This window comes from Cyanistes caeruleus, chromosome 2 (assembly GCF_971803275.1).
Source record: "Cyanistes caeruleus chromosome 2, bCyaCae1.hap1.1, whole genome shotgun sequence".
In the NCBI taxonomy this organism is placed as follows: Eukaryota; Metazoa; Chordata; class Aves; order Passeriformes; family Paridae; genus Cyanistes; species Cyanistes caeruleus.
In genome coordinates this window covers 26,176,272-26,195,133 of record NC_141702.1, presented here as the reverse complement: position 1 = coordinate 26,195,133, position 18,862 = coordinate 26,176,272, and the positions used below count along the sequence as shown (strand labels likewise).

Genomic DNA, 18,862 nt, shown 5'->3' with positions numbered 1-18,862 from the left:
CGTGTGAAAATTGCGTTCTTTTTTGGTTAATTATATATGAACAAGTGGCAATGAAAATACATATTCAATTCATTGTGAGAGTATGATTTTAATTTCATGTACAGTTGTTTCAGAGGATTAACTGGGAATAGAACTGCAACATGTTTTCAAGGAAAAATAGCAAAATTTCAGTTCTAAGGAAATGGAAAGAGGAAAGATAAATGTGGTGGTATTGATTAGCTTTAAACTTTTCTATTCATTTGCTCTCAATGGAGATATCAGAACTCAGCAAACCTAAGCAAAGATGTGAAATGAAAGAACACAATGAATTCTTTCATAAGGTCCTCTTATTAATCAGAAAAGCCAATATAGGCAAATTAAAATTCCTGCTCAATACAAACTTCAATCAAAATGTGAGCATTCAGTTCAAAAAATTAATTAAACTGTCAACATAAACAAAACAGAAATAGTCTTTTTCTTTCTTCTTCTTTCTTAAGTCCTAGGGGTATAACAGTAAATTTCTCTTTACCATTCAGCAATCCTCAGACAGTAGTTATCAGCCTTTGCTGGTAATTTTCTCAGTGTGTATTATTAGTACAGTACACTTTTCATTTCACCTTTCGAATGCTTGGTTTGATTTTTTTCATTTTTTTATTAAAATACATTTAGGTAAATATAATTTCAGAAATGATACATGAGAAATACCTATTATGCTTTTTATAGCTCCTTGTTCTTTCAAGGTTGCTCACAAAGTGTAGTATGTTTTCATTGGACTCATTCTCTTGTTTACAATGCATTAATTTGGATTTTTTCAGCACAGCTCAGAAATGGGTTGAGCAACAGAATTTACATCTTTTTTTCTCCAAGAGAGTTAATGAGGGGGAACTGAGGTGTGTGCACTCAATCCAGAACAGGCCTTCAAAGTGCCTCTGGAGTTGTTGTGACTACAATCCCGCATTCCCATGGCAGATCTTAATTTCCCCCAGTCCCAAGGGAGAGGTGGGTGTGAGTATCAGCATTTTGCTTTGGATCAGAGCAGCACCCAGACCCAGCCGGGATGTGTCAGCACACTCATGAATGTGGGTCAGGATCAGGCCTGGCACAGGGCCCATGGCCTCAGCATGTGTCTTCCACAGCACAGGAGCTCAAGTCTTCTAGCAACTGCTCATGTGGCCATTTCCACACCCAGCCCCATCTTGAGTATTCCTCAACAAAGAGGTTTTGGGTTACTGGAGAAAGCAGCAGTGAACTTTTCAGTCAAAGCATGACTGGGCTGTGTGGTCCCTGACCCCATGGATAGTACCTTGCCTAGCATCAAGGCATTGTTCCAGAGAAGAATGGACCTGAGGCTCACAAAAATATTTCTTATTGGAGAGTTAAATTATTCAGCAGGCATCCATCACTTAACGGGAAAAGGATTAGCACAAAATGATAGCTCGGCAAACAAGTGTTTGGAATCTTAAGCTCAGTTTTCAAATCTAAATTTCAAACCACAATCATTTCTCCTTCTCAATAAAGGAAGAGCAGAGAGAGATTTTAATGAGATTACAATTATGGTCTTGCATAAAAACTAAAGGCTTTTCTCCTGCTTGCAGTTCCATGAACCAGAAGCATGAATTAATTGAACTATACTTGCATATTTGCAATTAGTGTTGATTACTGGGAGAATCAAAACCAGATTCATGTTCTTAACTTGGAATCTGGGGGAAACAATGTTCTAATAAAATACCACTAATCCTTTTTAATGAAGGTTGAGAGGTTCAAGGCCTTGTTTTCAGGGCTAATACCAAGATTGAGGTAACACATTATAATTAAATTTTAAATTCCTGCTGGAGAGTGAGGGGTTAGTATTTTCACAGTGTCATCCGTATTGTTATGAAACAAAGGTAGAAGAAAATATTTTTGTTAGCAAAACATATACTGAGATTAATGAGTCATCTGAAAGCTCATAAAATTAGTTGCATAAACCAGATTAATTTAATGCAGACTGTGTATGTTTCCTGTTTTTATAGTTATCTGATTTACATTTTCTTTTCTTCTTTTATATTCCTTTAAAATAATGTTTTTGCAAGGTTCTGAATTAAAAGCTCTTCTGTGCTCATTTTTATTATCTGTTTCTATGAAGAACTGACAGATGCCTTAATAAGGAATGGACAGCTGGTTTATATACCAAAAGGCACAATCCATTTAGGCTACAGTTTAGAAGTACATAAAACAGCTGTACCCTACTAATGAGTTTTAATAGTTTTGTATCTTGAGCATCGTACCATTTGAAATATTGATAATTAAATGCACATTTTGTTAATGAAATTTTTCTCTTGAATCATTAAAACAAGCAACTTGTACTTTCTGTAGAAACTTCTCAGACATGTTTGGAGAGCTGTTTTGCTTTGGCTTGGGTTGGTAGTTTTTATACATATTTTTTTAAGTTATTTTAGCTTTCAAAATATAATTATTCAGTATGGATTTGTCTGAACAACAATTTTTTTTCCAATTCTGTCACCATGTAACAGTTCTTAGCTGTTTTCCATTCTAATGTTGCCTTTGATTCTCAGAGATGCACACAAAGAGCACAAGAAAGGTAATAATAACCATTAAGATACATGGAGAACATGATGGGGAGATCTTTTTAAAATTTTGTTTATTTGTTTGTTTGTTTGTTTGTTTGTGTTTCTACTTACCCATGGCAGTGTGACAAACAGCACAAGAGAATTTTGTGTGATCTAGCAATTACAGCTTTAAAGTCCTTTCAAAAATAAATAACTTCTAGTTTTTATACTTTTTTTCCCACTGGATTTAAGATACAATACTTTCTAAATTAATTTGGAGATGGATGAAATTAGTTAATTTAATTACAAAATTAAGGAGGGTGTATGATTTAAAATAAGTTTTCTATATAACAAAATTAAATTTCATAATTGGGCCACTTCTTGGAAGCAAACAGGGTAAATACATCATGATTCTTATAGTTCCTCATTAGCTAGGAAACTAATGACTCCCAAATCACTAAAATTACTGTCAAATGGCAGAGTGTCACCTTCAGTATCCCCATAAATTCAATTTTCTCTTCATTATCACCTGTTTACTCTTCTAAGTCCAGTTAGCTAGAGTGGAATATTTACATAACATTTTTACCTCTCTTACTGTTCCAGATTAGGTCATAATTACACTTCAGATAGAATCTCCAATCATTCTTATAGATCATGCTTTGCTATACACCAATATCAGAAGATGCAAATTTGACTTTGAGATGAAACTGAGCCACGTTGACAGAACACCCAATGAATTCCAGCCAACAGGCCTTCAATCAATAGGGCCAAAATATTTTCAGATAGAGTCTCCCTAAAATACACACATTATGGATGTCTGGTCACATCATTTTGATTTACATTACCATTTCTGCTGTACTGCATTGAGTGCTAGTGTGGATGTAGGTGAACACAGCTCAAATAAGAGCTATGGCCTGGGACATGGGTGTGAGCAGGGGGAGGAATATGTTGAAGGAGAAATCTGGACCTGTGCTTAGAGGATTCGAGTAGTTGGGCTAAGTATGAATGTGACTGTGTTTATTCAATCAAAATCTGCCCCTACTTATCTCAGCATGTGGGCATAACATTTTCATTCCTAAGCTCTTCTGAGCTGTTCTTGACAGGAGAGGATATCTTCCTGCTCCCCAGGCTAATACCTAAATAGCTTACCTAAACACGTAAATTGGAAAGTCCCTGAGAATATCATTGCTGATACAGAACACAGCGTGGTAATCCCCACTGGAAAGACAGACATCATAACTATAAACTACACACAGACACACAAATTGCATTTATATTTTACCTTAAGTAAAATGAGGTAGTACATTCTGTATGTATGAGTATGAAAAAAGATACTACTAGTTTAGGACAGCCCCACCATGGCATATGTCTGTACAGGAACATGGCATTAACTAGCAAAACAGAATAAAAATGACTGCATCCTATGTAATCAAAGCAGTGGAGGACGTGAAAGTCTAAGGAAATAGGTTTCTAGGGAAATGAAAGACTGAAGTTCCTTAGGCAAAGGAATAAAGTGATTCAGGGAGAGAAAGCAGTGCTGAGTACCTAAGATTACCTACATAGTACTGGATGTAAAAAACAATGGCTTTATGACATGCTATAGTTTTCTCAGCCCTCCAGGTTAGCCCCTTCTCGTTCTACAAGCAATAAATTACCATCCTTTTTTGGATCAGAGGGATCAGCACCTGACTTCTAGAAATAGAAGTTTCAAAGTTAATTTTTTTCTACTGACACATGCCCATGATTATCAATAAACTAAAGTATTCTGATTTTGAATGACCCCCTTAAGTATCCTCCAACAGAATACATTTACCTTAATGTTTGTGTTGTTTCACTGTATAAAAAATTCATTCCCTTAGATGCAAATTTTAGTGAGAGAAGAAAACAAGTTTTCTAATAAAACATCAGATGTACATTATCATCCCAGAGAAAAATCAGAAGAGTAGAAAAGGTACATATAATATTTTCCTATTTCCTTCCATTCTCTTAAGGTTTCTTATAATTAAGTTTTGGAGGTAAAGTTTCTTTGTACCAGATACACTTGGTCATTGAATGTGTGATTTGACAAGGTGTGAAACATGCCAGTTAACATGTGCTAGCTGATAAATAAGTGTTTGATATCCATCAAATAGCAGCTTCTCAGGAGGAGCTTCAAGGCTGTGTATCCATTATAACCCAAACCATCTCTGTGTAGTTCCAAACCTTGAAGAAAAAGTTAGAAGAATCTGTTATCTTCTTGGCCAGCTGTGCAAAGCTCCTTATGCGATGTCAGTTCAGACTATCAGGGAACTTATGCTTTGGAAGTACCCAAATCCTTCCAGTTGCTCAACTGGGCTGATGAATTGCCCTTCAGTACTTGACTGGCTGGTTTGTTAGCCTTTTCCTTCCACTCTGCAAGGAACACTTTGGCCTTAGATGTCCAGTGCAGTGTTCCACTTGCTACCATGGGAAATGAAGCTTTTTATCTGTGTGCCATAGCTAAGACTCTTATGCTGAAGCCAAAAGTAATCCACTGCATACAGTTTAGAACAGTTATACATTGGAAATGTGAATTAGAAAGTTGGTTTCAACAGTGTTTAATGAATTTCTAAATGTGTGTTATGTTAAATACTGCAGTTGATACGTGAGTTAACTTTATAGCTGGATTTTAATGAATAGAAGAAAGCATAGATTTGTCATCAGTGGAATGAAAACTTTCATTGACTACTGAAATAGCAACTAAAGATAGGCTTCTGATTTTATTGAAACAAATCTGTTTGCTTTGCCTCTGAGAACAGTTAAAAATTATGAAAAATAACTGGCTGCTGAGAAATGGGTGAAAGCCATCTTTTTTTCCTAACTAGATCACCATATTCTTTCTAACACCAACAAACTGAGAAAACTGCATTATACAACTTCTTTAATCTCCAAGAGATGCAACCTCTGAATCCAGCTTAATAAAAGCCTATTAACACAAAATGTCATATTGCATTATGCAATCAATGTGGGATGGTATTAACATAGGGACACCTCATAGAGATTCTTGCAGAAGCCGTAAGCAAAATTTCTGCATCTAATTGGCTACTCAAATAGAATTTTAAAAAGATTCAATTTGCTTTTAAAATTAACACTGTTAGATGGAAGAACATTGAATAGGCTGCAAGCATGTCAATAACACAAGGTAAAGCAATATAGCTAGGGGATATCTTCAATTACATTTTCTTTATGACATCCCAGAAAATTTATCTACTATAAATTACAAAATATCAGCCCTCTGTGTGCCAGCTCAAACTCACATAAGAGTTTTCTAAGAGAAAGAGAAAACCCAGTTTCCATTACAATTCTGGCAAATAAAGGTTAATTGTTGGGTAATCATAATATTTAGGGACAAGAATATCAATGGTACACAGGTATTCCATAATAAATAGAGTTTCGAAGCAAATGGTGTGTCTGAGTTTCAGTGACAATTTTACAGAAACATTTTTATTGGTTTAGTTTTGAACAGGCTGAGTCTTTGCAGCTTCATCTACATAATCAACCTGTGATGGCAAGGTTACACAATAGAATATTAAACTTGTTTGCTCTAGTTGTTTAAGTGAGAGGATAGTGACTTGCAGACTTAAGCATTCTTCCTTTCATTTCTAGCTTTTCTAAGAAACAAGGCAGCATCTTCTGGTAGTAATTGCCTTGTTTGTAAATTAGAAAAAAGAGATGCAGCTGCAGAGAACTCTACAGGGTCTCTTTCTTCCAGGTAAACATAATGGGGAACACAATTGTATTTGTGGACTATTTTGTAGACTATTTTAAGGGGTAAATGCTTTTATTGTGAAAATAAGGGCTGCAGTAACTTCAGACAATAAGAGGTATGACTAATAGGAGGAAGTCTTGAGATATAGAACAGAAAATAGCCAGAAGCAACAGGAATATGTTTAAGTCCTCAAAGTAAATCAAATACTCAGCTTTTATTCCCATAGGCATCTGAAGATCTAGGAAAAACTGACCTACAGATCAGAAAACAATGTGTAAGTTTTCTTTCTTTCCTTCCATCTGCCTTTTGGAAAGATTAGGAGATTATCTGTGCACTGAGAAACTGAGTGTTCAGCTACTGACATAATAGAAGCACTACTATCTGCTGCTTTTACCTGCAACAGTGGGCCTATCACTGTGTGTTGGAGCATATACTCCCTGGTTTGTGGGTATATTTCTGGTTTAATTGGAATTCTCTTCCGTGTTTACAAAGTGTCTGCAATGGTGCCTTGATCCTGGACTGGATAAAATATGCCAGCATGCTTCACACGTAAACCCCGTCTGTCGAGTTTTGAAGGAGATTGCTTTTTCTGAGGAACTCCAGAGTGTGGCATTCAGCCTGGGAAGGCTTCAATGAACCCTGAACTTATCCTGAAAAAGTGACTTGACTTGTCTTTGGCTGTTTTGAATTTTTCTCAACCTGAATTTCAAGAGAGAGGATACTTATGTATCCTTGATGCAGGGAGATAGAGTTTTGATGACTCTGAAGGGCAAAGAGGTGAGGGAATCCCAGCCCCACAATTTTTCTGTCACACCTTAATGATGGACATCATTCCCCCCAGAAAGTGAGCACTGTGATGACAGGTCCCTGTAGAGGTCTAATTTTATTGATATTAGCTGATTGTGTTACAGAACTCAGAGTTCAATGACTGACCACTTTCAGTTCTTTTCACCTCAGTTTCTTCATAGCCATCTTGTCTAATCTAATCTTTTGATCTCTTTGCACAGCTGAATGTCTTGTGCCTTTTATTTAGATCTAATCCAGAGATGACTTTGAACACCAGTAGAGAAAATATCACACTCTGAAAAACGGAACAGAAAATTCTTTCCTTAGAACTTTACAGAGAAATAGGCTGAAGAGATTTCTCATTTACTTTTTAGAGCTGTGAACTCAGTCAGAATAAGAGCTCCAGTGAGCTTCTAAAACTTTTGAGGCTCCTATTTTAAACTATTATTGCTGGTAACAATGAGAATGAATGGAAGATAGGTTGTTTAAAACAAAGAATTGCCAAAGTATTTTAGAATCAATGTATTTTCATCATAAAACTTCTAGACAATATGAATATTTTTATCAATGTCTATTAGTTACATTGCAAATTACTAAGAAAAAATTTTGCTTCTATTTTAGTGGATAATACAAGTTTTTTGCAATTATACATATTGATTTTTCTTATCAGATTAATTCATGTTTCACACTCATTCTAATGATTTAACTTAATGTAGAAAGCCTTGGCCATACATTCAATTTGCTATTTATTGCTCAATTATATTCCACATAACTTTTAGTGTGTACTTACTAAGACATGATTACAAATTCTTGGCTTTCTGATTGCATATGAATGTGTGCTTAATAGAAAAAATGCTATCAATATTGAAATTAATGGTTAAATTTTTACTGATTTTCATAGCATAGGATTTAATTTGCCTTATATGCAATATTTCATTTAGCTCTGCTAATTAAAATACCATATGTAGCATTTAGTAAGAAATAATTTAATTTCAACATCAGACTGAAACCCCTTTTTCCACCAACACTTTCAAGAAATAGTGAAATGCAAATAGTCTTAGAAAAAGATCAAATTAACAAAATCCTCAACTACTGGTATTTTGGTATATTGGAAGGTTTTATATTTACATTTCCAATCAAATGTATGACCCCTTAAGACCATTTTCAATGTTTTCCTTTTTTTATGCAAGAAAATTATCTTTAATTAAATGTTTTATTATTCTCTTCTGTTCTAAAAAAAATATTTACTTAAAATTTAGAAAACTTTAACTCCCAAATATGTCTGGCAGAATGTCTGCAAAATTTGATAGGCATGGATGTCTATCTTTGAAACAGCTAGTTCTCCCTTGTATTTTTAGGAATCTGTAAAAGGTGTTCAGAGGCTTTCATGCAAGAAGTTATTTTGGAAGGTCCTAAATCTGCATTATCTGCCAACTTGTTCAGAGTTATATTATCAAGAAGAGAGTTTCAGTGACACTTTGGACATATTCCATTATCCTTTTAATATCAGACTAATATTAGAAACAGAAATGCATTTGCCAAATGTCTTTCAAGTTGCATTTATCTGCTTTTACCTCTTTCCTTAGGAAGCGTTTTTGCAACAGTAAAACTAATTTTTCCTTCAATAAGTCATTCTTAACAGCACAAAACGGGTGTAGAAAGAGATAGTAACGAGGAAAATGAGCTGAAAACTGAAGTGCATTTTCTCTAAAGGCTTTTTCCATCTGATTTTATCAGCCACAAAAAGCAGCCAAAGAGATGGGAATTCTCTCATCCTCCTTGAAGCAAGACCAGAGATAATACATGAATCCACAGTCTGATAAATCTGAGAGTGAAAATATTTTCATCTAACTTCTGTTTTTGTTACAAAAACTTCATTCCATTGATTTTAGAAATGTAATGTAATGTGTGCCTCTTAAAAATAATTACTTCCTTATAAGAATAACATCCTTGTGTGTTTTTAGGCTTTTTTTATTACCTTTCACTTAGGAAAATACATGCCTGTTTCATTTATGGCTGAACTATGTGAGTTAACCTTGGTGGTCAATGATTGGCACGATGTGCAATATGCATACATCTTAAAACATGATTTTTTAAGGCTGCTATCTATTCTTTTAACTAATACAGACACTTATTATCATTACTTACATGGAGGTCTTGCCCACACAATATTTTAGGTAAGGTTGCGCTCTGAAGAGTCATTAAAGTCATGGTCATAACAGAGCTACAATACTCATAACTTCTGCTCTTGTCAGACACCATGCCCTGACAGACACCTTTCAGATTTTAATTTGTCTGCAAAACTCTGCTCGCCTTGTCAAAAAGACATGCCTTTTATTTTTTGAAAGCCTCTCTGGGCATCTGTGCTTTCCTGAAAATTTTGTCTGTTCCCACTGCTGAGGTATTCTGGGGACAAAATTTCTCTACAGCTGGAAACATGTGTTTTCTTTAGTCATAACTAATGGCTGATGGCCTACCAGGAAAAGTGCTGTTTCTAAGATCATTAATCATTCCAAAAGGTGAGCATGCAGAGGAAATTCAATTCACTGTTATTTGCACAGGTTATGGGAATGAGCACTCAGGGTATAGCTGTCAGCAGTCAGACCAGACAGTCTTTTTGCTCATGACAGTGGCATTTAATAGCTGTCCATCAAGCTCTGAATCTCATCTGGACACCTGAAGGATGTAGGAATCAATTTAGAGAAGGGTGACAAAATATATATATTAAGCTGTGATGGTGAGATGACACAAACTTGTGTTAATGGGGGAAGTGAATTGGAAACATTCAAACTTTCTCCAGTCCTGCCTTTTTTCTGACATGAAATTGTCTAAACTTCAGAATTAAATTGTCTAATCAGCTGATCCTAAAGTGAAAATCCTGCTGTCACAGCCAAATATTACTGTCAGGTCATCAAAGGTGGAAGGACAACTTTATATTCCTGTTCCATGTGTTAGCTAAAAAACATTAATCTTGTTGTTAATTTCATCCTCTGAAATAAAATTTATTGTCAGAACAAAAATCTTTGTTCAATGGGTAAGACAGTTTAAATGGACCTTGTAGAAATAGTGCCAACAATTTTCCATAAGAGGGAAATATATGAAATGGCTATCCATCTTCTTACAGAGATGGACAAAGAGGCAAAGTTGATAGTCCTGAGGGATCACTACTTTATCTCATATAAGCAGAAGAAGCTTTCTAAGGATTAAGAAACCTCAAAGCCTCTGAGAGTCTCAACTGAAATGAGAGTAAGTACTTTGTCACCTAGATTTCTGACACAGTAAGTGAGAGCTAGAGTGAACTGATGGGCTGTGAACACAGGTGTTCCATAGCCTTGTAGCTGACTGGGGATTGTTTTACTAAGTAAAAATTTAAATTCTGACATTTAGTTTCAAGAATTCATTTGTTTCCAGTCAGAAAGCTAATCTATCCAAAATTCACACCAGGGGTAGAACTGCCATTAGGAGAACTGTATTGTATTTTAAGAGCACCATTAGACTTTATGCAATTTTGATTGAACTGTTATCACAGATCATCTGTTTTCTTGCCATCCAGACATTATGCATAACGTCAATTTATGCTGAAGAGTATAAAGATCTTTCCTAGATGTTCATAGTCTAGATGTTCATAAGCTATTTAAGATTAATATAAGTAATATTTTTCATCAAGCAATTTCCTGAAAAGTGTCACATAAAACTGGTCTTTATATTTCCAGGCCATTGCATAAGAGTGTTCAAAACATTTGTGATGAAATCATCTTTGAAATTATTAAACATTGCCAGAAGTTGTATTAGTGATAATTCAACTTGCATTACAATGCTTTGTCACTTAGAAAAATCAGTGTAATTTAGCTTCTTAAAAGGTCTGAGATATTACAGAGAAAATGATAGGCAGAGAGGCTGAAATTCAAGCAAACAAAAGGACAGTACCTAACAATTAATTTCTCTTCTAAAATTGCAGATATCGATGTTTCTGCTTTAGTACATTTCATAAATATATAAATATATATATTATAGTAGCTAATTAAATATCAGTATTTGAGCCTGAGGTATAAGCAAGAATTCCTAGATGTATTTATAGTAGAAGCAGCTTTCCTAAAATAATAAATTATTGCTGTTTTTCCTTCTGTGTCAATTCTCCTAAGCAGCATTCTGCCAGGCATCCTGGTCACCACAAACGCTGAGGACATGCAGAGGAGGTTTGTATCCTGCCCTGACCCAGAAGATTGTGTACTGCAGCTGTGCATAGCCTTTGTTCTGATCTCATAAGGTTTTCTCATGACACTGAGAAATCACTAAGGGGTCATCTGGACTGCCTTTTGCAATAGGTGTTGATAAGAGGTTGAATCAGTTATGAAGGAAAATGATCTGTAACTTAGGTGAATGTAGCTTATGCTAAGTGTAAGTAATCATAATTTATTTTCAGACCTGTCTTCATTAAGTCTGTGTCCCTTTTAAGCACAAGTATAGATAATATGGATGCACAGTCTCAATTCACAGTATGTTGAAGTCTAAGGAATAAATAAAAGTAAAAGGCTGACTAGAATAAACTAATTTAAAATAATTTAATCACATTATTAGATTTTTTCTGTGACCAAATAGAACTTCATCAATTTCAAATACCACAAAGTTTTATTAAAAAAATAAGACTTTCAGAAGATAAAATAATTTCTTTTTTGATAAATGATCGTTGTGAAAAATCTGGAGCAGAAAACTACTTCAGTGGGTCTCACAAGAGCAGAGTAGAGGGGCAGAATCACCTTCCTCAAGGTGCTGACCCAGCCTTTTGCGATGCAGCCCAGACATGGTTGATTTTCCGGCATGCAAGAGCACATTGCTGAGTCTTGTTGAGCTTTTTGTCCACAAACATCCCCAGGTCATTTTCCCAGGGCTTGTCTCGATCCCTTCACCACCCAGCCTGTGCTTGTGCTTGGGATGACCCCAGCCCAGGACAAGACCTCACACTTGGCCTTGTTGGACTTCGTGAGGTTGGCAGGGACCCACATCTCAAACCTGACAAGGTCCCTCTGGATGTCCTCCCTTCCTTCCTGAGCCTGTCAACCTCACCACACAGGCTGGTGCAGTTGGCAAACTTGCTGAGGATCTAATAGAATGGGTCAGAAAAGCCTGTCCCTTTATCCAGCACCTATAGGGTTAATTGGATTATTATTGCCTGCCATTCACAGCACTGTAACAAGTGAATTAGAAGTTACTAAGGTAAGTAATATCTCAGTTTGAAGTCTTGGCTAATTTTTATGAGAATAACACAGGAAATTATCCAATTATTTTGTAAATACATTTGCATTTAAAAAACCTAATTCTCCATGTAAAAACTAAAAATAGTCAATTATAAAATGTCAGATTATTGCAAAAATTAACTCTGTTTTTTATGTGTGTGTGTTTTTATGTGTTTAAGTCTGCTTAGTAGTTTTTGAAAAATGCAATCAACTTTCAATTTGCTTAAACCTGTTGGGTAATAGGAAGACATGAACAGGTGTGCAAGGGCTGTGCTAAATATACTTGATTTTGCAACATTATAAATAACTGGATAAATGACTGAATTCCCTTGCATGTAATACATATTTCTATAAAATACCTTACTTCTTCAGAAATAGAATATGTGTGGTGAAAATACATAGTTGAAATATACATTATCTACAGATGAAGCCATTAAAAAATATCATAACACAGATAAATCTTTCAGAAGATTATTAGTTGTTCTGTATATCAAAATGTTTATCTTTATTCACCTAAAATAACGTTTAAACCAGTTATACCTTGGAAGGAGAGTACATTAGCTGTATGTGAAATGCAAAGTGCTCATTGTCTAAATATAGCATAGGTTCTTATAGACGGTGAAAATTTTTATACAAATTGCCTCTAGATTAAAACACCCTATAAGAGTACTGCTTCCAATGATATTCTTTCTTCCTTTTCATTTCAATTCAGACAACTAGGAGTAGAAATCAGACAATTCTGGCGGTAAAATTTTTGCCTTAGGAAGCTTGAAAAATAAGTGGTTGTGCTCTTTCAAACCACTCATAACCCAAGGCCAGCTACATATGATGCCAAAATGCACTCATGATAAAATCACATTATCATGATGTGATCTCTGCTTTTAATTTCATACACTTTAATCATTATTTGAATAGCTGGCAATGAGGGCCCACACACTTCAATTATGATTTTGTTTCCCATTAAGATGAACCAAGGAATCATTTCTTCCAAGGTCTTAGCTAGGCTGTAGTAAAAAAGCTGAATCATTCTAAGCTTATTTTCTATCATACTGATGATTTTTTTTTTAGCACCATAAGGATCAGAAGTGTAAACTATTTCCCATGAATCTTGAACCTGTAGGAATAAATCTCCTGGCCAGATGAATCAGACTTGGCTCATCTCTTCTTGTGGGACAAACACATGCCTTGCTACACAAAAGAGGCTAATACTCAAATTTCAGTTGGGGAACACTTGCCTCACTTTTGTAAGGAAACAACAACTAGAAGGTTTTGCAGAAAACTAGAAAACTAGACCAAGTAAGTGCATATTGCTGTAATTTGATACTTAAACTGTTTTGATAGAGTGGAGGAGACAGACTTTGGTTCCTGTTGTAAAAATTATTGTAATATTTAGTCCACATTTATTTGATTTTTCTTCCTGTATAACTAGGTTGATTTGTATCATGATACCTGTGTTGCCTTTGCAGCACTGCTATTCTTTAACTCATTAAGACAAAGTGAAATTCATTCCATTGAACAGAATGAAGAAGCTTTCCTTTCTTCTTTTATAACAATCAGAATATCTTAGAACTTGAATAGCCTTGGACCACCTGTAACAAAATTCCAGCTACATCTGACAGATTACAGAAATGGCTCAACAACTGAGCTTTTAAATTAAAAAAAAAAAAAAAAAAAAAAAAAAAAAAAAAAAAAAAAAAAAAAAAAAATCCAACCTAGGTAGTACTTATTTCTGAGGAGGAACAGTGAAATTAAGGCTAATAATAAGTTTTTAATCCTGCTTCTCATCTCAGATAAAGATGTAAAGTTCCTTTCCCAGAGCTTCCTCCTCAGAAGTTTCTGAAGGATCTCAAAATCTTTTGAGAAAAAATGTGCTGCTATTCCTCATCTGACCTTTAGAAGACAGAATCATCATCACACAATTTTTGTGCCAAATTACACTGTTGATAAACCAGGACAACTTTGAAGAACATTGAGATAACATGGATGTGTTACAGCAATCTAAACCTAGAAACAAAAATTACCCGAAATATCAGATTTTGTTGAGCTGCTAATTTTCTGTTTTTACTCATTTCCATGGTCTTAATATCTTCTGCAAAATTTTAATAAAATGGTATAGGGACATATGTTCTCAATTGGCTTTGGTTTCAGTGTCTTCTGCAAGATTGCCTCAATTTGTGGTTAAGATTTTGGAAGCAAGTTCATGTGTGAAATCACCAAGTTTTTGACATGGGATAGTTCACATTACCTTATGTGTCTCTGTGTGGAGCATGGAAACAGAGGGAGTTCAGAAGCTGGAAGCAATAACAATCAGACAATGACCAGGACCTCTCTTCAGAGCATCACATTGACCAGGACAAGAGAGTCACAACTAAGAAAATATCCACTCTGTCTTCTGGATTGGCAGAATTGTAATAATTTCTATTAACTTTTGTAACTTCCTGTCTTCCAAAATGACATGATGAAGGTATGACTTCTTTCTGCTTATTCCTAAGTGGTTACTGCAGTTCTACAATGGAGGGAGGTCCTGAGATTAACAGGAAACAGTACTTTTAGAAATGCAAACTGTCATTTAAATTCACATATCACTTCCATCCATGTAACAAGTAACTGTAATAACATGTATCCAATATATTTTGCTAGGATTTACTTTCCTGATTGTATTTGTATGTTTAGTTTGTCAAAATACTAAAGGAGTCAGTTTGCATGTGAATTTGAGTCAACTTAATATGAAATGTACATGGAAGTGAAGTGTTGGAACCCTGGACACAGAGAATTTCATGCTTTCTGTGATGATAGGCAGAGACCCACAAGAGAACCATGTATTTGACCTGAGGCCATGGAAAAGGCTTCAAAATTGATAGAACTGAAACTGTTAGTGTATAGTTTGAATAGAAGTGTGTTATATCACTTGGTGGAAAATTTTGACTTTAAGGTTTTAGAATATAGTAATATATATGTAACAAGATTGAGGTTTTAGGGCATTAGCTTGCCTTGTTCTTTCACTTCTTCTTGGGCTTTGGATGATATTGTGTGACTGGACAGAAAAATCCACACTGTGGAACATGGGTGCTTGGTTACTGGATTATAAGTAAAAATAAATTAGTTGGCATTTTATAATTAGGTAGTTGACACTTAAAAGGCCTTGGTGAAAGATACCTGAGGCTCCATTTTTCTGGACTGTTAGCTTAGTGTGTAGACAAACTCACTGTCTGTGAGAATGTATTATAGATAAAAAACCATAAACAGCTGAGTCCAAACATGAAAACCATCTCTCTCGCTCATTAATCCCAACCTTGAGGAAAAGAACGCAGAGACATTCGGCAGTGAAGCTTAAACTGCTGGAATTTGGTCAAGTTTGAGAAGAAGCTGTGAGCCTAGGAGTCTCAATTTGTGGATAGCACAGGATCAGAACAATGCTCTAAGGTCCTGTGGATCATGTGCAGTGATGAGCATGGAAAAAAGCACTTAATGTGGGTTATATCTGTGATGTCAAAACAGAAGGAAATTCTAATGTGAATGGAAGCAGAACTTCAGCAATGTCAAAACATCAGTGCTTATGTGGACGAAGAACCTGACAAATTAAGCAGCAGCTGAAAAAATCTCTTTAAAGATATTTTGTGGACTTAACATCAAAAGTAGAAATTAGTCTGATGTCAGGGCTTATTGCTAATATAAAACAATCTTTTCTCCTGTTGGTGAAGCAGAACTCCCCCAAGCTCCACCAAACTCAAGCCAAGTTTTTGTTTACCATTGACCAAGATGGTCTGAGTGGCTTACCTCTTCTAACAAGAAAGGTGAAACTAAGGATAGCCAATCTGGGAAAAAAAAAACCCAAAACAACTCACTCTATAAAAAATGGTATAAGATAACTGCTTTATTTTTAGTTTGAAGCAGAGGTGTTTTTATTGTACCTGCCAGTGTACAATAGGAAAACATCTGTAGGGAGTAAACCATAAAGTGTAAGCTGTAGAAACTTTTCAGGCTCTTCAGTTTGAAGGACCACGAAAGAAACTTGAATACCAAATAACCTTCCTGTTTTCCAAAGTATTGAACATTTCATAAAAGGATGACTGCTCTTAAGGAAAAAGGATTACAAAACCAATGAGGTGCTGTTATAAAAATCTATACAATATACTTGTGAAAGTGCAGCTCATTATGGAGTATGACAGATAATTCTTCAGTAAAAAGGCACTGCTGTATACACTGTAATGATATATGGATTGCATAGCCAAATTTAATGTGAGATGAATTCTTCCAACAAATAAAGTGTGCACTTTGCTCTTTCTTCCATGAAAAGTTCTGTAAAAAGGAGGTATTAATTCAAGGTGTTTGCATGGCTGTGGCTTTAAATGCTGAACTTTGTACATAATATGAAACATTTAAATCCCTTCCCATCCTGATTGCTTGAAGAAAACATCTACTTGTCCTTCTCAGCAAATGTTTTATCAGGTTAAGTTCTTTTTCATAGTACATTATGTATCTCTATATTTGAGAGGAATCTATGAAAGAATGAGAAAAGTGATGTAAGAGGAAATTCCAGACTTACAGAAATAGAGACCAATAAATGGATGGCTTATTTTACAAAACATACAAATAATGTCACTGTTTTCCATTTTTTAAATTATTATTTAGTCTTGATACATATATTCTATATACTCAGAACTTAGGCTTGAACCATAAACTACAGTTTATATAAACTAGGCTGAAGTGTAAATGCACAATTTTACTGAAATTTGTCAACTAAATGTTTTAAAGTGCACACTGTTTATTGTAATACACTTAGGAAGCTAAAGAATTTATACAGGATTAATGTACTCCATTAACTATAACTAAATTAGCTGCAGCTATTTTGGTGGTAAATATAATATCAAACCCAATTTTTGTTTACTATTGGAAAGACGATATTGAGTTTCTTATGAAATAGGACTCATAAAAAAGTAGCTCAATAGAACATTTGGCCAGGTTCTCACATAAACAAATAGAAAACTCCAAACAAAGTAATGAAATTATGTTTTATGAATCTTCTGAAATAAGCAGAAAAACAAACAGAGGTTAATCAGTCTAGAAATGCCATAAGTAGATTTCTACTCTTTGAAGGCTTCAGGTTTTTCTCACATTCCAGTTACAGGAAGAAAACTACTTTTTGTGGCTTTCTGCAAGTCTAAACTACCAATATATAAATATCTCTATATCAGTTTCATCAATCATTATGCAACACAAAATAATAGGTTTAAAACTATAAAACAGCATGCCACGAAAAGTTTTTCCTTGGAAAGTGAAACAATTTCTTGAAATATTTCTCCTGGATTCAAGGTCATAAATTAACCAGACATACTCATACTGTCTGCTGGTTAATCATAAAGTTCATTCCCTAGTTTTTGGCAATTTTAATTTATTCTGTAGTGCAAAAAGGCAGTTTCTTCTGGAGTGTTTCAGACATGTAGGAGAGCATCTGTTTTACTGTGAATGCAGATAAAACTGAAATGTAAAGAATATATTAAATAAATGTAATGAATCTGAAATATAAATTATAAGAAAATATAGGAAAACTGTCATTTATTAATTTTAATTTTACCTGCCAGGACAGAAGTAACAATCTCAAGAACATTTGTGAAAATACATAAAAGAACAGCATAACTTCATCCATTTGCCAGAAATATATTTTTAGAATACTCACTTTTCCAGGTCTCTGAAAAGAAATCATAAGAATAACTGTCAGATTTACCCAGGGAATAATATTTTTTTTTTTCTCTTTGTTTTCTTTTTTCAACTTACACCAAATTTCCTAGTCCTCTTGCCTGTGGTCATTTCACTCACAGGAGCACTGCTGACATCCGTGAAGTTCAAAATACTGAATGAATAGCAGAGGCTGGTATGGACTAACCATAAAGTCCCATTCCCCACCCATCCTGCCAGTCATGGGACAGGTAGAAAAGTCAGGAGTGAAATTGGGCCTGGGAAGCAGCAAGTGGTGGAATGAAGCTGGTTTTCTGTTTCTTACCATTCTACTTTGGCTTTGTTTGGCAATAAGCTACACTAATTTCCCCCAGCTGAGTCTGCTTTTCCCTTCACAATAATTGATAGGTGATCTTTATCTTGGCCCACAGGCTTTTTAATCTCATCTTTTCCCTTTGTTCTGTTGAGGAGAAGGAGTAAGGGAGCAGCTGGGTGGGAAAACCAAGCTTAACCCAGAACTAAAACAAAGGACAATTCTCAGATAAAGAAGGTGCAGAGGCACAAGAGAATGGGCACAAGAGGATCTGCTAGCAGGAATAAAGCTCCCAGACAGCCAAAGAGCACACCAGGGCAGAATGCCAATGGTCTTAATGATATAGCCAATGCAAACACAATGGGAGACACCTGGATTTGAGGCTGGTTGGAAGAAAAAAAAATTAAAGTTATGTTGCAGTTGGAGAAATTAATCCAACACTTAAGGCAGGGCCATTTTTTCTCACCATCTGTGTTCCTAGTTTTCCCATTAGCTGCATCTTGGAAACTTGTGTGGCTCCCCAACCTTACTGCTTCCCTAAACTCCACTATCAGTCTCAAACTGGTGTCAGATTCCTTCCAAACTCTCTTCCCTCATC

The 18,862-nt window shown here is 35.2% G+C and overlaps 1 long non-coding RNA gene across 1 annotated transcript; it reads right to left on the bottom strand.

The window, feature by feature from the left end:
• Positions 1–16,129: 16,129 nt before the first annotated feature.
• Positions 16,130–18,277, bottom strand: LOC111926088 (uncharacterized). The gene is made up of 3 exons (XR_015282890.1): positions 18,051–18,277; positions 17,851–17,964; positions 16,130–17,753 (listed from the first exon to the last, which is right to left on the bottom strand). It is a non-coding gene; the product is annotated as an uncharacterized LOC111926088 (long non-coding RNA).
• Positions 18,278–18,862: the final 585 nt, after the last annotated feature.